The 20,332-nt window shown below is 42.3% G+C and overlaps 1 protein-coding gene across 5 annotated transcripts in view; it reads left to right on the top strand.

Moving 5' to 3' along the window:
• The window catches only part of SORT1 (sortilin 1), a 65,532-nt gene that overhangs the window by 476 nt on the left and 44,724 nt on the right, over window positions 1-20,332 (top strand). Inside the window, exon 1 of one of the 5 annotated variants that reach the window (XM_077905757.1) lies at window positions 122-184. The exons of the other annotated variants lie outside the window; for them this stretch is intronic. The gene's annotated coding sequence lies outside the window, so the exon portion shown is untranslated. Of the gene's footprint in view, window positions 1-121; window positions 185-20,332 lie in introns of those variants that run through there. 5 annotated transcript variants of the gene reach the window in all.

Genomic DNA, 20,332 nt, shown 5'->3' with positions numbered 1-20,332 from the left:
ACAGCGGAGGCAGCCTAGACTTCCACGGCATTCTTTTTTTTTTTTTTTTCTTTAAGTTGTCACAATCTCTCGAGCGTCGTTGCTTTGCGTCGTGTCAGTAATGAGGCTCCCGTGGCCAGGACCCGCGGGGAGGCTGGAGGAAGGACTCCCCAAGCGCCGAGCAGTTGGGCTGCGCGAGGCGAAGGTGCGACCTCGCCGGCGGCCCTTCCCGGAGCGCGGCGGGGCTCGGGTCGCTGCGTGTCCGGACGTGGAGGCGCCGGCTTGCAGGGGGCTCACGGCCACCCACGCGCTCTCTCCTCCGCCTTCAGTTTGACCTTCTAGCCTGGCCTCGGCCTCGGACCGGGTTGTCTCCATCCTGCTGTAACAAGATTTCCAGCAGTCAGGACCCACATTGCGGATGGTCTCCTGTGCGCTGGGTTCTCCTTGGAAACTTCAGAAATTGTGGTAGCTCTGTCCCAGGGGACAGGCCCCTCGACCTTTGCACACTTACGGGCTTGACAAAGCCCATTGTTAAGAAGGTCCTGGCTCCTTGCTCTGGTGCAACACGGCATCTTCCTCATGTTTCTCAAGAACTAGAGCTTTAATTGTTGCCACCCGTATTTGCACAGTGTATTCTCAATTTGATATATTCTCTGTTACATCCCTTCCTCTTTCAGGAAGAGCTGCACAGAGGAATAAAGACAAGCGCTTAACTGCACTTGGCCCGGTATAACCACATCCCCTGCCTGCCCAATCTCAGTCTCTCCTTGAACTGCCCTTCTCCCTCTGCCTGGACTAGTTACCTGTGCAGAGTTCTCAGATGTGAGGTCCCCGGGGCAGCTGCAGTCAGAGCCCCGCCAGTCAGGGAGAGCCCCCACTTAAGGCCATACAGCCAACAGCTGCACCAACAGCCAAAGTAGTGCTGATGGGTGGGGACCAGTTGGGTACAGATAGGGTGGAATGAGTACCGGGGATATAATGGTGTAGATTCCATCTCACAGTGGGGAGTTGAGAAAGGCTTTACAGCGCTGATGGTGAACTTACAACAGGATCACTTCCTTCCGGGAGTCAGCTGGACACAGAAATCTTACCCCACATTTTAGATTCTTCTCTTGCTGCTTGCCCTACCCTAGGACCTGCTGCTACTCCCGAATTATTCCCTGATTGGTTTGACTTGATATGTCTTTTGTAAACTATTGATTTCTGAAGCTAGAGGTTGAAAAAACTGGAACTTGTTCTTTTAGGTCCATATGAAAAGAAACTTCCCTCTATTTCTGTCATTTTATTTAGCTACTGTTTCCAATATATTCTTTGTGTGTGGCTTTCCCCCCCCCCTCAGTTTTCTTTCAGTGACCTATTTTTTTTTTATTTTTATTTATTTTTATGATAGTCCCACACAGAGAGAGGCAGAGACATACATAGGCAGAGAGAGAAGCAGGCTCCATGCACCGGGAGCCCGATGTGGGACTCAATCCCGGGTCTCCAGGATCGCACCCTGAGCCAAAGGCAGGCACTAAACCACTGCGCCACCCAAGGATCCCCATCAGTGACCTAATTTTAAATAGCTCTTTTTGCACTTGTTAACCAGCCATGGTCTCTTCTTCAGAAATCCCATCCTGTTTATAACATGTATACATGGTGAAAGTGAAGCCGTTGTGAATAATCTTCACCTTACACATAGTTGAGTAAAGCAGTTCTTAGAGGTCCATCTCCTTAACCAGGAATTACGTAGTAGGCTGTTCTGCTTTTCGGTTCTTCATTTTTAGAAGTCCTGATAAATCATCCTGAACCGTACTGAAGAGATCTAGTATTTTGGGACCTTTCATAAGCAGTGTGAAATAAAAGTATCAGCGTGATAGAACAACTTTTTATCAGGGATATTATATACTTTTTAGAGTAGCCTTTCATAAGATGGCAGGATTCAGTTCCCAAGAAAATCAGAAGTTCTTGGTTCTCTTATTTGTTAAAACTTGCTGTTCATGTTAAGCCATGTTAATTCGTATAGTCAGTGTATGAGAATGGCCTCCAAATGTCCAAGATGTGCCGGATGCTGGGGGTGCTGAGATACAAAGAAAAGATAATTCAGACTGGACAGTGAAAAGCCTCAGAAGGTTTTAGCAGATCTCCTAGACTGTTGCTTGTTTGGCCTGTGAGAATATATTGGCATTTAATCTTTACAAAGCAAGGTAAAACTAAAGCACTCTTTTATATTCTTCTGGTTTTAAGAGATCTGTGCCCTAATGACCTATAACTTAGGCTCCTTCCCTCATGAAATTTGGCAGATATGTATGTGTATTTATAAATGCCCTTCTTTTATTTTTTACTTATTTATTTTTATTTATTTATGATAGTCACAGAGAGAGAGAGGCAGAGACACAGGCAGAGGGAGAAGCAGGCTCCATGCACCGGAAGCCCGACGTGGGATTCGATCCTGGGTCTCCAGGATCGCGCCCTGGGCCAAAGGCAGGCGCCAAACCGCTGCGCCACCCAGGGATCCCAGTGCCCTTCTTTTAGACTCAAGAAATAACCTCCTTTTTTGCCTTTAACACAAAACTGTTTTCATGCCACACTTTTAATTGATTCTTTCCTTTAAGCGCTCGGAGTGTTTGTGACATGTATAGCCTTTGCACATGAGAGAAATTGAGCAAGCACAGAAGATTTTACTAATGTTGGTTGCTAAGTTGGATTGCTTCAAAACATTCCTCCTATAAGTACCCCTTTGAGGTTAGGCATGAAAACTGTCTTAAAGAAACAGATGAAATGCTTTGGCCAGAGTTGCAGTGGTTGCTGACATAATTTCCGTACTTTTCATTCCTCGGTTCTGACTGTTTGATAATTTCCTTAAAACTTTCAAAACTTACGATTAAAAGCCAGCAACTGCTCAGTCTCTGTCCTCCCTCTGCTCCTGTCATTAACTACTCCTTCACACAGAACTCCCCAACTTCTACCCCAACATCAAAGCATCTGGTTTCTTAAATAAACAGGCCCTGTAGAGAGACTGTGTTGTATGGCATGTGGGCTCTGAGAAGAATGTGCGTGTTTGTTTGCTGGTGCTGGCAAGGCTGAGTCCAGGCTGACAGGACTGAATGTGCCTGTTGGAGGTTCAGGGAGCTGCCGCTCCTAGCCAGTTGTGGATCTTTGTCACACCCGGAAATCTGAAGGGGTCAGTGCCTTTAACTGCCCTGGAACTTTCTAACTGCATTATTTATTACCACATCCAGCCTCTCCCCACGGTACTGTCCTCCCCAGCACTCCACAGCTCACCCTTGAGTTAATAGCTCGATCCCCCCGCCACCCTTGAGTTAATAGCTCGATTCTGTTCCACTAGTTTGTTTTACACCAAAGTCAAAGAAGAGGAATTCTGTTTCCTTCTTGGTCCTGGTTGAGCAGAAGGAGCAAAATCCTCGTGAGGGTTCTACACCCATGCAGTGTACTAATCAGACCTTTAACCCCTAAAGGACATTAAAATGACTTCTGCATTGGGGATTTCAGTTCCGAGTGTCAGCAGATTTGATGAAGTATATTTATATGGGGAAAGGTTAATCTTCATCTGTGGTTTGGTTGAGCTGAGGGTAGAAAGCTGTCCAGGCAGGACAAATGGCTCCGAGGGAATGCAGTGTAACAATTAGGTAAGTTCTCTGCTGACTCAAATATTTGGCTCTGTGTGTAGTGATTTTTAATTAGAAATCTGAATCTCCTGTTTGTGGAAATAATTGGAAGAAGGCTTATGTTCTGGTCAATTTCTAATGGTTATTTTCTTTCTGTAATGATAATAATAATAGGCTCTCCATCCTGCTGTTTTGATCTGATCTCTCATGTCAGGTTCACAGAGGCTATTAGCTTCTTCTGCACTCTGCTGATTTCCAATCAGCTCTTGCCAACAAGCATTGGATTCTCAGTGGGTGTCTGCAGAGACTCTGCTCCCCAACTTTGTCCTAGTTGGCCTGTTATCCTTGTGTGATCCTCACAAGAAGGGCAGTGCTTAACACTGAGTGGTAACTTTCAGAGCAGGAGTGACGTCTGCTCACCTCTCTCCCTTTCTGTCCACCCCATCCCTCAAGTTGTTTTTTCTTTTTTAAAGATTTGAGAGAGAGAGAGAGAGCGCACATGAGTAGGAGGCACAGAGAGAGAGGAGGAGAGAATCCCGAGCAGATTCCATGCTGAGTGCAGGAGCCCAACTCGAGGCTCAATCTCATGACTCTAAGATCATGATCTGAGTCAAAACCAAGAGTTGCATGCTTAACCAACTTTGCCGCCCAGGTGCCCTTCAAATTCTGTCTTTACAGAAAGTGAAATGTGTTTCAAGACTGGAGAAATGATGCTCAGATGTTTTATATGGTTAGAAGCTAATATTACAGTAGGCAAAACTATCAGATTTGACATGTAATTAAAAATACAGCTTTTCAGGGCACCTGGGTGGTTGAGATGGTTAAGCACCTGCCATCAGCTCAGGTCATGATCTGGAGTCCTGGGATGGAGTACTGCATGGGGATCCCAACAAGGAAAGAGCTTGCTTCTTCCTCTCTCCTTCTCTCCTACACTCATGGACTCTTTCTCTGAAATAAATAAATTAAATATTTAAATGTATAAATATATAGCTTTTCTAGCAAAAGGCGTTGTGATAGTAGCTCTAAAAATATTATCAAATTGATAGTGCGTTTGTAAGTTTCCAAAATTTTTCAGTTACCTTCCTATCTCTTTGTAATAGTGTTTCTTTTGCATCTGTTACTATTTTAAAATTTTGGGAGAGATTTGTTCTTCCCATTGTCTAGGTAGCCTCAGGGATCTGTGTGTAGGTGGGTTTGAGGAGGAATGGCACTTGAGGAACATGCTGGTCAATTTCTAATCAAAGTCGGGTTAGTAATATGTGGCTGTGAGCTAGCTGGGTTGAATGAATCTTCCTAACAGACCCTTCAATCCTATAGAGGTTGTTAGGTGAAAGCCAGACACGTGGAGGGTTTTTCTGTTTTTTGTTTGTTTTTTTGTTTTTTTTTTTCAAAGATTGAGGCTCTTTTCCCTGCTCTACCCCGAACCCTAGTCTCAGGAAACCACAGTGAAAACAGAATCTTCCATTCAGAGCCTGTGGTGTTTTGCTGAGGAAGTTTTCTGTGAATGCAGTTTATTTTCTGTTTTGCGTTTCGGAATCTAGCTCTCAGTTCCTCATCTACAACATGAGAAATTTTGGATTAAATTTAAAATGTCTAAAACAATTCTGACTCATATGGAGAGGGGGAGGCCAGAGGTTGTGATCACAAATGTTTATTGGTTGTTTCCAAATTTAGAAGCAAATTAAGGCTGTTCTGCTTCCCAGGTGAACTTGAACATAGCCTGGGATTTCACATCTGGGGGTAATTTGTTACCACCTCCAGAGCTTGCTTCACTGAAATACGAGTGTTCTTCAAGATAGCAGGATTGGGTTTTTTCATATAATTATGAAAGACACTTGACTCATTTGTTTTTTGAGTAATACTTTATCATTCTCTGTTGCCTGAAAAATCTAATGCTAAGCAAAGCTACTAGCTTGGATAGTCCAAAAGCAAACCCAGTAAACATGTAACAGTAAATTTTTTTTTCTTCCCTACAGTACTATGCCAAAACTGGGGCCTTTTTCTTTTTCTTTTTTCTTTTCTTTTTTTTTTTTTTTTTTTCAGTCTTGGCTGCTTGTGTGTTTGAAAATACATGATCAACTTACCCATTAATATACTCAGCCCTGTGCTAGCTAGAATCATATGAGTGATTAATTGGCTTGATTTTTTTTTTTTTTTTGTCAGAAGAAAATGTGTGGGGTTTTTTTTTCCTTCTAGAGCTTGAATACTCTCTCTCTCATATTTGCTTTTGTTAAGAGTTTTGTTCTTTTCTTCTTGTGTGTTCTAAGAAACTAAGTTCTGATATTGTACTTAAGCCAGTTTGCAAGTCTGGTTCAACAGTAAGATCACTCTGAAGGACTAAGAGAATTTAACTGGGGAGGAAAATTTTGATTGACTTTGTACTTCCTAGACAAGATAGTTCAAATCAAATGTCGTATCTGGGGGCAGCCTCCGTGGCTCAGCAGTTTAGCGCCGCCTTCAGTTCAGGGCGTGATTCTGGGGACCTGGGATCAAGTCCCACATCGGGCTCCCTGCATGGAGCCTGCTTCTCCCTCTGCCTGTGTCTCTGCTTCTCTCTCTGTGTGTGTCTCTCATGAATAAATAAATAAAATCTTTAAAAAAAATGTCTATCTGGTACCTACTGTTTGTCAAAGGGATGCAAATGTTGTATACAAAATTCAAAAGAGAGATCTCAATACCCAGATTTGAGTCCTGGCTCTGCTGCTTTATAGCTGTGTGATCATGGACAATCACTTAACTTCTCTGATCTTTATAGTTTTTTAAACTAGAGAAGCAACTTTAGGATTATTTGGAGAGTGAAATAAAAATTTTACAAAATGTTTTGTTAAATGTATTATGTTCATGTAATTCACTTAAGCACTTAGTAAACTACATATAGTGGAGTCCAGGCCTTTTGACATCCAAGGTAAATGTTCAAGATATTCTCATCGGTGCTGCTTTAAGGATTAGGTGTTCAGAGACGGCTTGATGGAAATTTGGAAGAAGTTTTTAAAAAGGCAAGCCCACTATAATGCAGTGGTCTGGAAGACCTCTTGAATGAAGAGAGAATCAAAAGTATGGAAGTAATTCTTAAGGAGATCTGTAAAGGCATGATGGTAGGGAAATCTAGGATGTCCTCAGAGAATGGTTAATGGAAAGTTTCTGTGGAACAGAAGGAGCTGATGAGTAGTATATCTAAGGTTTCCAGAAAAACATATAGAGAAGTCAAGAAAGGTAGGTCTTGGGCAGGGCGGGAGGAGGAAGGAGAGGGGAGGTCTGGGCAGGGAGTTGTACATTGGGACTTCCTAGGGAACATCTCTTAACAGGTAGTGCTGGACATGAAGCCAGAGCTGGAGAAAGCAGAGGTGGGAATGGGGAGCCAGGAAGAGTTGAGCGTTCAGAAGTTGGCCATTGCTGTGGTTTTGAAGAGTAGGTCTAACAGGAGGACAGAGTAGAGGGCAGGGCAGACCACCTTTTATACTTGAAGTGCTAAGGGTCCTAAGAAACACTCTTGGACTCCTGGATCTCATCAGGGGAGAATGGGAGCCAAGGCGTGAGAAACCCAAGAGCTCTGAGATGGTGAAGCCAGTGAACAGATTGCTCTTAATATTTGTGGGAAAGGATGAGGTTGAGTTCTTGCTGATAATGTGCTTAACAGTGTGAAGCATAGATTGTTAGGCTGATTAGCTGCCCAGATCTCTTACTTTTACTGATGAGGCTAAATGATTTGTATGTGGGCCAAGAGCTGAGAGTAGAACACAGATGTCCCAACATGGTGCTACATTTGGAAGTGCTTCATAGAGATATTTTATTTTATTATTTGAGAGGGAGAGAGCACACAAGCAGGGGGGAGGGGCGGAGGGAGAAGGACAAGCCAACTCCCCGCTGAGCAGGGAGCTTGACTCAGGGCTCAATCCCAGGATTCCCTGGGTCATGACCCGAGCCAAAGGCAGACATGGAACCTACTGAACCACCCAGGTGCCCCTCATAGAGATGTTTTGAATTAATGCATTTGCTTTAGGGATAAGGCAAGGTTATAGACCCCAGCTATAAGTCATAGAATTGTGAATTCTCTGCTCCTTAAGGTCATTGAACCCTCAGCAGCGCTCAGTTAGCCTTTTTTTTTTTTTTTTTAAGATTTTATTTATTCATAGAGACAGAGAGAGGCAGAGACACAGGCAGAAGGAGAAGCAGGCTCCATACAGGAAGCCTGACGTGGGACTCGATCCCAGGTCTCTAGGATCACACCCCAGGCTGCAGGCCACAGGGGCTGCCCTCAGTTAGCCTTTTTAAGCCTTAGTTTCCCTTCATATAAAATGTAGCATCATCAGGGGCTTTGAAGAGAAAATGTCTTGAAAACCTTAAAGTATGACATATGTGTGATTTATGTCATTTCTTAATAAGCCTGTTGATCTGGCTGCTGATTCCATAAGGTCCAATTGTCAGCCAGATGATCCTGATAAATACCAACCCCAGAGGAACACATGCATAAGAGGAGATACATGAGATGAGGTGGTTTTATCACTTGGCAGAGTTGGGTGACAGGCTTGGGTGGGGGTGGCAAGAAGGAGGCTGAGTCAAGATTGGCAGCAATGTGAGAAGTGTATGTGTTCTTTTTTTAACCTTCATGATTACATCAAAATTTTAACTTGTTAATATGATTGGCAGTTCTTTGAAGCAGTGGATAGGAGGGAACATGATCTTAGATCAACCTGGCTGGAGTCAAACTTCAGTGGTGAGCATGGACACATTAATCTCAGTGAGCCTTGGTCTTTTCATCTATAAAATGGATATCCTAATATCTATGTCTTAGGGTCATTGTGAAGATTAAATGAGATGTGGGGTTTAATGTGTATCCATCCTTTATCTTACAATAATTCTTTCCACAAAGATTCTGATGCATTACCAGTTAGATGCCCAAGTATTTGTGTATGTACTTGAATTTTTTTTCATTGCTGTAATATTCCTAGAAAATCATCATGGATACTCATAGAAACCAAATCTGGCTTAAGAAATATATACTACTTATGTCCTTGGACTTGGGATTTTACGAACAAGGGTATATAAAGTAAGAGAGAGATTAACTCAAGTAAGTGTCTTTTCCTGAAGCTATGGGAGATTCAGGAGAAATAATAATCCTACCATCATTTAGTTCTAGTAGTTTTCAGTATATATAGTTGTTTACTCATAGTTTTAAAGAATTTACGATGGTAAAAAATAAGACTACTTATCATTTGATAACTACTTCTGTTTCATTAAGCTGTAGTTTATTGGAGTTAGTGACTATGGTTTTAACAGCTCTGAAATGGCACGTTGCTGGCTTCACCCTCATTTGTTAACAGGCACCACTGTTAGATTTGCACGGTACTAACCTCTGTGAAGCTTTGAGAAATAGTAACAAGATGTGATAGGTGCTGCTCAGGAACTTTGCTTGGAAGCATAGCAGACCAGAATGTTAATGGAATTATTTTTTCTTAGGTGCATGTCTCTTCAGTCTAACATTTGACCATTTCCTGGCCTGTGTTAACCCTCTGTTCAGTTAGTGTGATCTGTCCACCAGTCCATTGAGCTGGTCATGTGCTATGTACTTCTCCATCTTTGTTCACATGGTTTTCCTCCTGTCTCAATGCCCTTCTAGCTCTAGTGGCTTTCTTTTTTCCTACAACATTTAATAGTGCCGCGTAATCTAGCATTTAACTGTATTATTCCATCTCATGTTCACTTTGGTTTATGAAACTTTTTTGCCTCGGATTATAATTTTATTAAAGGTGGGGGCCAGGCTTGTGCTATTCCTGCACCACTTTTGCCTCACACAGTGCTGGAGGGAAGAGTAGTCATTACACCTGTAGTCTGGAAGCAGGCAGGTAGGAGTTTGAATCATTGCACTGCCACCTACCAGCTGTGTAATTCTGCACAAAGTACTCGACCGCTCTGAGGCTGCTGCTTCACCTCTAGAAGGGTAGGGGTATGTCACCTGTCATAGGTGCTCAGTAAGAGTTCACTACCATTATTGGTATTCTTTATTTCAGCCATTGCAGATTGCATACCTTCCAGATGTTGGACATTGTACTGGATCCTCAGTCCTGGAAACTGATGGTGGCACACGGCCGACAAGAGCCAACAGAAAACATGAACGTTAAACAAATATGTAGTCATAAATATACCCGGAAGAAGAAAAGTACCAGCAGGAGAATAATTGACAGAGGTCCTTTTAGTCTGGGGACATTAAGGACTCACTGAGAAATTATTCGAACTGAGACTTGAAGATGAATAGAATTTGATCAGTAGGAGTACCGTGGGCAGAGAGAACCGCAGGTTCGAAGGCCTGGGGCTAGAAAGAGCTCGGTGTGCCCAAGGGTCTGGAGGAAGGCAGGTGTGGTTGCTGCAGAGGCAGTGAGGGATTGGTCCCCACCCCCAGTGGGTCAGTGGCTGCCAACTAGGGCCTATCCCTTATCACTTTTTCTTTGAAGTGGGACTAAGATTTGGAAATCCAGCTTTTATTGGGCATAAGGAGAACTGAGTTATCCCACAAAAGTGAACTTTGCAAAAACTAAGCCCACCCTTTCAAGTTCCAAAGGTTTTTTTGTGGTTGTTTAATGAGAATCTTTCTAAAATATTTCTCTGCCTTCTTAGTCAACAGTATGACGCTGGATCATTTAAGAAGAGATTAAATTATTTTAATCTGGCGTGGCATTCATGCCCTCAAGGCTGTTGAGATGTGTGGGGCCTGTTTGCTTGTTGGAGCTTACTTTTTTGTTCTGCAGACATGACAGTCCCCTTGGAATATCCATCTCCTTCTTGCTGCTGACCCTGTCTTGAGACGTACTATCCCCCAGATTTTATTTGCTGCCTCTGTAAGCTAAGAAAATGGGTCACTAATTTTAGGCAGTTCTGACAAGTTTAGCAAATTGATCAGAGTGATGGTCTGTAGGTTTATCTTAGAAGTCAGATGCATAAATTTCTGCTACATGGATCCTGGCCCCAGAGGCCTCCCTTGCTTCCTTCCAGTGAGTGTGTGGGTCTTTGGGGTTTCTGCCTAAAGCAGGTTGCTGTTGCCCTCTCCTTTCAACACTGACGTATTGCAGAGCCGGCAGGCTTAGTTGGTTTTTTGTTTGTTTTAAACAAAGAGCACTGGAAAAGCAAACGGAGTGGTTAAATTATTGATGAGTCAGAATTTTAAAGTTCATAAGGAGTAGAAATGTTGGCATTCCATCCCCCTCACCTTGGCTGTGAAGTTAGATTGCACTGCTCAAGTTCACACAGCAGAGCTGGAAATAAAATTCAGATTGAATGTTAGCCCAGGGCTCTCCTCTGTATCGTCTTGCCTTGCAGAAAACTGAATAATTGAGTAGGTATGAAAACTTGTGTAATATTTTGTGTTTAGTGTTTTCATTTCTAAGAATAGTCTCCATGAGAACTGGAACATTTGTGATCTTATTTTTAGCTCATGTTTTATGATCCTAGCAGCGCCTTATTTAACGGAACTGAATTCTGTTAAGATGTTCTTCCTGCCTGCAAAAGCGTCACCTAGGTTGTTTCGCAGACCTCTTCTGCACAGCCCTGTGTCCCGTCTGTCCCTGTGTTCCCTAGTTGGGGTTAAGAAGCCTGAATCTTAAATTTCCAGCTTTTATGAGATCACCAGGGCCTTGCCTTTGTATGTTATTTCATTTGATTCCTATTATTCCAGTGAGTGAAGGAGCATAATTCAGTTTTACTTCTGAGGAAGTGGATTCCCAAGAGAGAAAATAATTTGAGCCTGTTTTTCCAACCAGCGAGTTACTGGTCTGGGCTTTCATACCTACTTTCATAGTTGTATTTTCGCTGTGACAGGCTGTCGTCTCTAGATTAAAGGTCTACTAGCATGGTTAGCCTTCATTTTTAGACTTCTGCAGGAAGTGTGTTTTGGGGTATAAATGCTCCATGAGCACGGAACATGTACTCTCACTGCTGTTTCCCCAGTGCTCCAAATAGGGCATGGCACGTGGTAGACAGAGGTACTTGTCAAAAGAAGAAATTTGTGCGAAGGATGCCGTCAAGGGATTCATTCCCTCGTTTACCAGCCAGAGAAGCCATTCCTGGTCTGGTCATCTGCAAGTGGATTCTCAGTTGGGGCCAACCCTGTGAAACTGACCCACGTTTGGTTGTGCCAGTGTTGGTTCTCTCAGTGTTTTACTTTCCATCAGGTGTGTAACTAAGACAGGCAGAAGTTTCTCATTACCACATTTTCTTTCCAAGCTACAGTGACTCTCAGGACCAACTTTAAGTTCTCTGAGCTACAGCAACAGTAATTTAATTAGGCTTCTGGCTTAATTGGATGTGAAGATAAAGTTATCCTGTGAAGGATGTTGTGTTTTGTAGCCTTTCTCATTTTCCAGATGGAGCTAGCAGTCGGCCACAGGACCACAGAAATGGACATTTGTGTTAATTCATGGTCTCTAAAATGTGTGGACCTCAGACTTTAAAATGGTAGGCAGTAAATGCATGGGTAAATCTTACCATCATCTGTCAAGGTGAATGTTTCAGAAAAGGTAGTACAGGCTGTCCCCTACTTCCTAACATAATGAGTCCCTGAAAACCAATTTGGTTATAAATGCCAGCCAATGATTCCCTGCTGCCCAGAGCTTCCCTACTGGGGGCAGCAGACGGCTGCCAGTGCCATCTGGGATGTTAGAAGTCACGGTTCAACAGGTGATGAACAAGAGACTGTGAGTTTATCAGAGAAGAATGATGTTGGGATGTGGTATTAGGAAGTCTACTTTAAATTGAGACCCACCCCTGTTAGTGTGGCTGGGAGGAGCGGGGCTCTCTGACCTGTCCTGTAACCTTCTCTTGCATCCCGCTAGCCAGTATAACAGAAGAATAAACTGATATGCTCTGTGTATACTTTTTATACCACTCACCACTCTTTTATATATCCTTTTTTTTTTTTCAAAATAAAAAAATCTGTAGTTTTATTTTTATTTTTTAGGGAGGGACAGGGAGAGGGAGTGAGAATCTTTTTTTTTTTTTTTTTTAAGATTTTATTTATTTATTCATGACACACAGAGAGAGGCAGAGACACAGGCAGAGGGAGAAGCAGGCTCCATGCAGGGAGCCCGACGCGGGACTCGATCCCCGGTCTCCAGGATCACACCCTGGGCCGAAGGCGGTGCTAAACTGCTGAGCCACCCAGGCTGCCCTGTAGTTTTATTTTTAAACATGATTCCTGCTAGTTGGAGGTGGCATGGGGATTAATTCAGTCAATCCAGAAAAACTAAAAAGAAGAAAAAGTGTCACCATAAATTCTACCATATAGAGACAGGTGCTGTTAATTTTTTGAAGGCCCTCCCTCCAGGTAGCTTCTAACCAGAAGTACCCACACAAGATTTCACACACTGTTCTGTAACTTGCTTTACACGCACCGCACTGCAAGTATCTTCCAGCGTCAGTGAATACCTGAAACATGTTCAGCAGCACCCAGTATGTTTCATTGCGCATCATTGCATATTTAACGAGGCTTAATCCTTCACCTAGAATATACTGAGAGAGTGATATCTATGGCGTTGTTATATGGATTAGATGATAATGTGTTAAGATGCTTTCGCACAGTGGCCTATGGGGAGTGCCCAGTAGTTGTTAGCTGCAACATCCAGGTACGATCATCCTTTGTCAAGACGTGTAATAATCTCCCTGTGATAGATCCCGAGGGTGGGTTTGCTGGGTCGCATGGTATGGACATTTTCAGTTCCAATTCACATCAGTGAGCAGATCTCCAGAAAAGTGGTAGCAGTTGGTATGCTCCCACCCACAGGTGCTGGTCTCCCTGTCCTCCTCACTGGATATGTGCTGTCCAGCTTTTCTGGAAGGTGGAAGTGTCATTACATTATTTTTCTGTGACTTTCTTTGGATTACTAGTGAAATTGAATAGCTTTTCCCATGTTATTAGCCACTTCCTTGTCCTTTGTGAATTGCTTGTTTGTGTCTTCCTCCTAGTTTCTTTGGAGGTCTTTGTCTTTTTCTTGTTGACTTGACAGCTATGATAGAAACCCTTTGTCTTGTTGCAAATAATTTTCCCAATTTTTTCAACTTGCCATTTTGTGTTTTTTTTTTTTTAATAAATGAATCTTTTTTTATTATTTATTTATTCATAGAGACACAGAGAGAGAGAGAGAGGGGCAGAGACACAGGCAGAGGGAGAAGCAGGCCCCATGCAGAGAGCCTGACCTGGGACTCGATCCCAGGTCTCCAGGATCATGCCCTGGGCTGAAGGCAGCGCTAAACCACTACGCCACTGGGGCTGCCCACCATTTTGTGTTTTGCCATTAAAATTCTTTTATATAGTCCAGGTAATCCCTACGTTATATTATGGGTTCCAGTTTCTGTATTATTTTTTGTAATTTCTCATTCTAAGATTATATCAATAGTCACTCATACTTTCAAGGGTTTTCAAGATTTGACTTTTTATATTTAAATCTTTGCTGTATGTGGAATTTATTTGGGAGTGGGGGTAAGAAAGGTTTTAAGGATCCAGCTTATTTTTTCCAAATAGCTAGTTTCCCCAGTACTTCGACCACTAACTTGAAATGCCAGCTTCATCATAGGCTGAAAAAAACCTTGCCTGGTCTTGGACTTTGTTTTGTTCCATTGATCTATCTTGTCTTTTCTTGTACCAGTAACTGTGCTAGGAAATTAATAAATCTGTCTCTAGGAGTGGCAAGTTCCATGCTCATCTGCTTCTGATTGAATCAAGCTGAGGTTTTTCTTGTTTGTTTGTTTGTTTTTTTACGTAGTCTTAAACTGCTTGGTTTCTGAGCTTCCTACCATAGGGTATGATGAAGTAATCTGAATTACTGTATTTACCCTGTGGCCCCTCTGGATACTGGCTTTTGTACTGTTTGTTCATCATATAAACAGCATGTATACACGGTTTCCCTTAATTTTGGCCTGCTTCTGCAATGTGCATTTGGCTCACTGCTTAGCAATAGGAAGTGGCCAGATCATGTTCTCTTTGTGCTAAATAATCTACCTCTTAGGGATAGTACATTGGAGCAACACAGCCATTGTTTTCTGGAAATGAAACATGCGTCACCTCTCCCCACCTTCTCCATTTCAATTGTCACATATACCTCTAATACATAACGTCGTTTTTGCAACACTGCTTGAGGTAGACACTCACTCTACCTTCTGTTGGCTGGACTCTTTGCCTCCCACATGTTTTTATATGTTCAGTATTTTAATATTGCGGCCTATTCATTGGTAATATTGTGCTGATGGTTTGGGGTTTTCTCCCCTTAAAGGGATTATTTTGCCTTTCAGTTCTTTCTAGCCACACAGCTTCGTTCTCTGCTCATATTTCTCTTATTCATCTTACTTTGCCTTGATTAGAACAGTTGAACCATAACTTATTGGTTGATTATGTTCAGCTGTATATATGATTGGAAACCATGCATATTCGAGAGTGATCCTGTGGCCTCATCTCCTTTTTTCTTTGGGCATGCAAGCAAATACTCTTCTTCTATACACTTTTCCTTTTCTATATTTTTATTTTCCTTCTATTCCTACTACAACTTTTCTATCATTTTTAACAAGCACTTATAGCATCTGCTGTATACTCAGCCCTTGACTGGTGGTGACATTAGTAGGTTACTTGTGTTATCCTTTGACATCTTTCAGAAGGCTTGCATGTATCCTCATGTTTGTTGTACCTGCACAGCCACCTTGTTATTGTTTGTGTCTGCTTCCACCTCTGGAAGTCCTGCCTAAATCTCAGTATGCAGATCACTATTCTTCGTACTCAAATGTGTGAACTTCTCTTCTGTACAGTCTTCCCCTGGCCTGTGTCTCCAAACACTTTGATGCAGGCAGGCCATCTTGACCAGTTTGGGCCATATGGAGCTGATGGTAAGTATAGTGGGAAGGAGGAGTGAGGTCACTATTATGTGTGTGGGCTAGTGTTAACAGTGTTCTGGCTGGCAGAAAGGCCATAGGAAGAATCCCTATTCAGCCATTATTTATGGAAATGTTGGTAACTATGCTAGAAGGAAGATGACACACAGGTCAGTAGTGTTGGTAGCAGGGGTTTGTGAATAGACTTCTACAGAGATATTTGTGGAGCTCTTAATGCATGTAAGACCTTGTACTAGGCCTGATAGGCGATACCAGAGCACAGTGCTTGCCATCTAAGAATTCCTAGCATTATCTGAGAGGTAGTCAAAGAGGCAAATAGTTATAGTACCAGCAACATCCATAAGTGCTGTGAGAATAATAGCTAAGAAGAGATCACGTGAGCTGTGTTAGGAACCAGAATGGTTGGTTCTACATGGTAAGTTGGAATTTCAGCTGTCTTTCAGATCTTTTGCACTGGTGTAGTCCCTCTCTTGTGGCTGTCAAAAAGTCATGCCCACCGTATAATACTGAGGGGCAATGAACAAGTTCAGAAGAACAGAGCTTTTCTTTTCTAAAGCCTGCATTTAACAACTATTTTCACTGGCCATAGAATTCTGTCTTTACAATTTCCCCCTAGTTCTTTAGAGATACCGATACACTGGCTTGCACTGTGACCAAGGAGAAGTCTGCTATGATTCTTTGTTTTTCTGTGTATGATGTTTTTGTTTCTCCTGGATGCTTTTAAGATTTTTATCACTGGTTTTAAACATTTTGAATGTGATGTGCTTCAGTGTAGTTTTCATTATGCTCCTTAAGCTTGGGATTTGTAAGCTTTTTAGCTCCCTGGGTTTATACTTTTCATTAAATCTGGGAAATTTGAGGCTCTTATTCCTTTCCATTTTTTTTCCTGTTCCCACCCCCCATCTTCCAGAGACTCCTATTACATATATATTAGGTTACTTGAAACTCTGTAGCCCAGTGATGCTCTGTTCATTTTTTCCTGTCTTTTTTGCTATGTCTCACGTGAATAGTTTCCATGGGTATGGCTTCAAGTCTATTAACGGCCTCTTCTGCAGTGCCTCCTCTCCTGTTAATGCTGTCCAGGGTAATTTTCATCCCAGACACTGTAATTCCCATCTCTAGAAGTCCAGTTTGAGTCTGTTTCCTATCTTCTGGGCCTTTATTTAGCATGCTCAATCTGCTCTCTAATTTCTTGAACCTGTGGAGTATAATTACAGCTGTCTTCACGTCTTTGTCTATTAGTTCTATTATCTGTGTTATTTCTGGGTCAGTTTGATTGATTTTTCTCTTCATTATGGTTCCTGTTTTCTTGCTTCTTTGGGCGCCTGGTTTTTTGATTGAATGTTGGACATTGTGGATTTTATCTTCTCGAGTGCTAGATATTTTTATAGTCCTATAAATATCTTGAACTTTGGTCCGAGGCATAGTTAGGTTCCTTTTTTCTTTTTTTAAGATTTTATTTATTTATTCATGAGGGACACAGAAAGAGAGAGAGGCAGAGACATAGGCAGAGGCAGAAGCAGGCTCCATGCAGGGAGCCCGATGTGGGACTCGATCCAGGAACTCCAGGGTCACACCCTGGGCTGAAGGCAGGCGCTAAACCAGTGAGCCACCCAGGGATCCCCATAGTTAGGTTCCTTAGCAGTGAATTGGTCCTTTTTGTTTTTGTTGGTTTTTTTTTTTTTTTTAAGCTTTTTAAGGTAAGACCATTATAGCATTTAGATGAGGGTTAATTTTTCTCCTGAGGTAAGGAGAAGTGAGGTAGTGAGGTAGAGCTTTTCTGAGTACTCTATCCAATTACTGTGACATAAGAGGTTTTCTACTATGGTTGGGAACAGGAATTATTTCTGGACCCATGTGAGGCCTGGATATGGTCTCTTTCATTTCTTTCAGGTAGAACTTTCCTTGGTCTCAGGTAGCTTCCTTACACAGATATGCTGATGAGGACTTAGTTGAAGGCTTGGCAGTTTGGTTGGAGAGCCTCTGGCTGTGGATCTCAAGTTCTCTTTCTGTACAGCTCTTGCCTTTCTAGTACTCTATTCTGTGAACCCCAACCTCCACGGCCTCCACAGACTACCACCTCATCTCTTCAACTGAGGAGACCTCTGGGCTCCACCCTGGGTTTCCCTTCCCTGCACTGTGGCCTAGAAATTCTCTCCAGACAGTAAGGTAGGGCAGATGGAGGCCCTCGTTTGTTTCCTGTCTCTCGGAGATCATTGTCTTTCATTGCCTGAAGTCCAGTGCCTTGAAAACTATTATTGTTTTACATATGCTGTGGTCTTGGGGTTTTTTTTTTCAGGTGGGAAAGCACATCTGACCCTTGTTACTCCATCTTGGCTGGAGGCAGAAATCCTCTCAGAATAGAACTTTTACATGTCATACTCCGTTCTGTCATGGGGAAATTAAGTGGGTCTGGCCTTTCTACTTCATCATCTTCCTTTTCAGAGCTTCACAAGTAGTTCATAAAGAAAATGAATTGAATATTTATGGAGTGCCATCCATGTGCTGTGCTATATATTAGTTCCTAAAATGAATAGGTTTTGTCTCTGCACTAGATGGACTTCAGGGCTAATGAGGGATGCAGCCAAGGTTCTTGTTGCTGTCATTAAAAGTAATACATATTTTGAAACATCTAAGATGCCACTGCGTTGTAGAGTGACACTTGTGTTGTACCGAGTATAATCGGTCACTAACCATTAGAATTGCTAGCCTTTTGCTGACGCTTGTGAATTCTGTCTCCTAACCATGCCTTGGTTGTCCACTCTTTCCTGAACATCCAAAATCCTTCTCCCACTGAAGGGGTAGGATTATATCCATGCTTTTAGTTCCCCAGTGTTTCTGGGTTTGTCTTCTTTCCATATGTCCTTTTCTTTTCATCTGAGGTTTGGACCATTGTTAGATCTGATTTCATTTTTCTCTTTAACTTTCACTAGTATAAGAATGGTAAAGACTGGAATATAAAAAGTTAATTGCATTTGCCATAGGTGAGTGGGTTTTTTCAGTGAGTTTGCTTTCAAAAGGAGAATGTACTTGGTTATTGGGAAGGGAAGGGGGCTTAGGGGTCGCAAAAGACCACAATTATAGTTAATAAATCTGGCCTCCATTTCCAGAGGAACTATTTGAATGATAATGAGGTCCATAATGATCCTTTGAGTTGTTCAGGTGAAGCTAGGTGTTGCTAGTGATATCTAATGATCCTCCTCCTACTGTGACTGGGCAATAGGAAAATGTGAGTAATGCCAGTGTGCATTGACTGGGTCAGGTATGTAGGGCTTTGTCCGAAAAGCCAGAGTTGCAAATCCCGATTGGCTCAAGACTATATTGTGGCCTGATCAAGATAGCCAGGACTCCAGAGATACAGGTTATCTTTTATCCCAGTCAGTTGTGACCAGAGCCTTCCTTGGAAAGATAGCCTGTGTTTAGATGACTGTGAGCCCCTGTGGTCTGTCTGGTGCCTGTGGTAGCTCTGGATATTCCTGCTCCTCAAGGAGCTCATTGATGTAATTTCAGACACTATATCCTCACTCAAGAGAACAGGCCGTCTTGCTCTGTGTGGAATATCTTACAAGACACATGGCTGTGTCAGTCTTTAAGCTTCCGGTTCCAGATGTTTCTAGCAGCCCTACTTTTTCTCCAATGCTTAGCCAGCTCACATGTATGAATGGCCTTTCTGTCCCACAGGGCTGTGAGCAGCTCTGGCTGAGCGTTTGGTGGTTATCCAGCGTTTAGTGAGCAAGTCGTCCGTGAGGCCCTGCTTGGACCTCTTACAGAGGTTCTCCCAAGGCTTCTGCTGATCTAGAGGTACTTACGATCCGGGGAGGAGACAGCAGAGGTGAATTCAGAAACCCATTCGGGAGGACCATGAAAGAAGATAGAAGATCAGCAAAACAATTCATGTTTGAAGTCATAGTTCTACAGACTTCTCTCTTGGGGCAATGGCTCAAGTGACCAAGTGGCGGGAGTCCCACCATTTATAGACATGTTCTATTTATGGTTTGGGAAGGATGTAGAATCATTGTCAACAAATGCTTAGTAAGTGTGTAAAGTAGCATGGTGGGCACAGAGAATACCAAGAAGTATAAAGTTGTAGCCTCTATTCTAAGGAACTGCTCAAACTCAGAAAGGCAGGGCCTGCTTAAGATTTAAAAACTTAAAAAAGAAAAGATTTAAAAACTTAAGAAGTTACAGTAAGTCTTTGTAGGTGAAAAGCATAATCGTCAACATTTAGCAGAAATCTATACTAAACTATTAACTGCTCTCAGGGGAGTGGGGCTTGAGGTGGTGGGACGTGTGACGGGGAAAAGGAAAGCTCTTCACTTTTTCCTGTACATTTGACCCTTGAACAGTACAGGTTTGAGCTGCATGAGTCCACTTACATGGAGTGTTCTGTTTGTTTTATAAATGGAGTACTCTAAGTGTATTTTCTCTTCCTTATGATTTTCTTTGTAACATTTTATTTCCTCTAGCTACTTTATTGCAAGAATACAGCCTGTAATACCTGTAACATACAAAATATGTGTTACTCTACTATTGATGATATTGGTAAGGCTCCCAGTCAACAGTAGCCGATTAGTAGTTAAGTTTTTAATGAGTTGTATGTCAAAAGTTATATGTGGATGTTTGACCATGCTGGGGTGTCAACACCCTTTACCCCGTATACATTTGTGTATGGCTGGAAATTGTTACCAAGTGTCAGTATTGCCTTTTAGGAATTCTTTATCAGTTAAAAAATGGTAGAGACCAGGAGATTATACCCATAATGTTAGCCTTAAATAGCTCTGTGTGATAGGACTATAAATAATTTATATTTTCTTTATTATACCTCCCTAGTTTTTCTATTGTACCTACATTTTCTATAATGGGTATGTATTATTTTATAA

Source organism: Canis aureus, chromosome 8 (assembly GCF_053574225.1).
Source record: "Canis aureus isolate CA01 chromosome 8, VMU_Caureus_v.1.0, whole genome shotgun sequence".
Lineage (NCBI taxonomy): Eukaryota > Metazoa > Chordata > Mammalia > Carnivora > Canidae > Canis > Canis aureus.
This window is presented reverse-complemented; position numbering and strand designations above follow the sequence as displayed.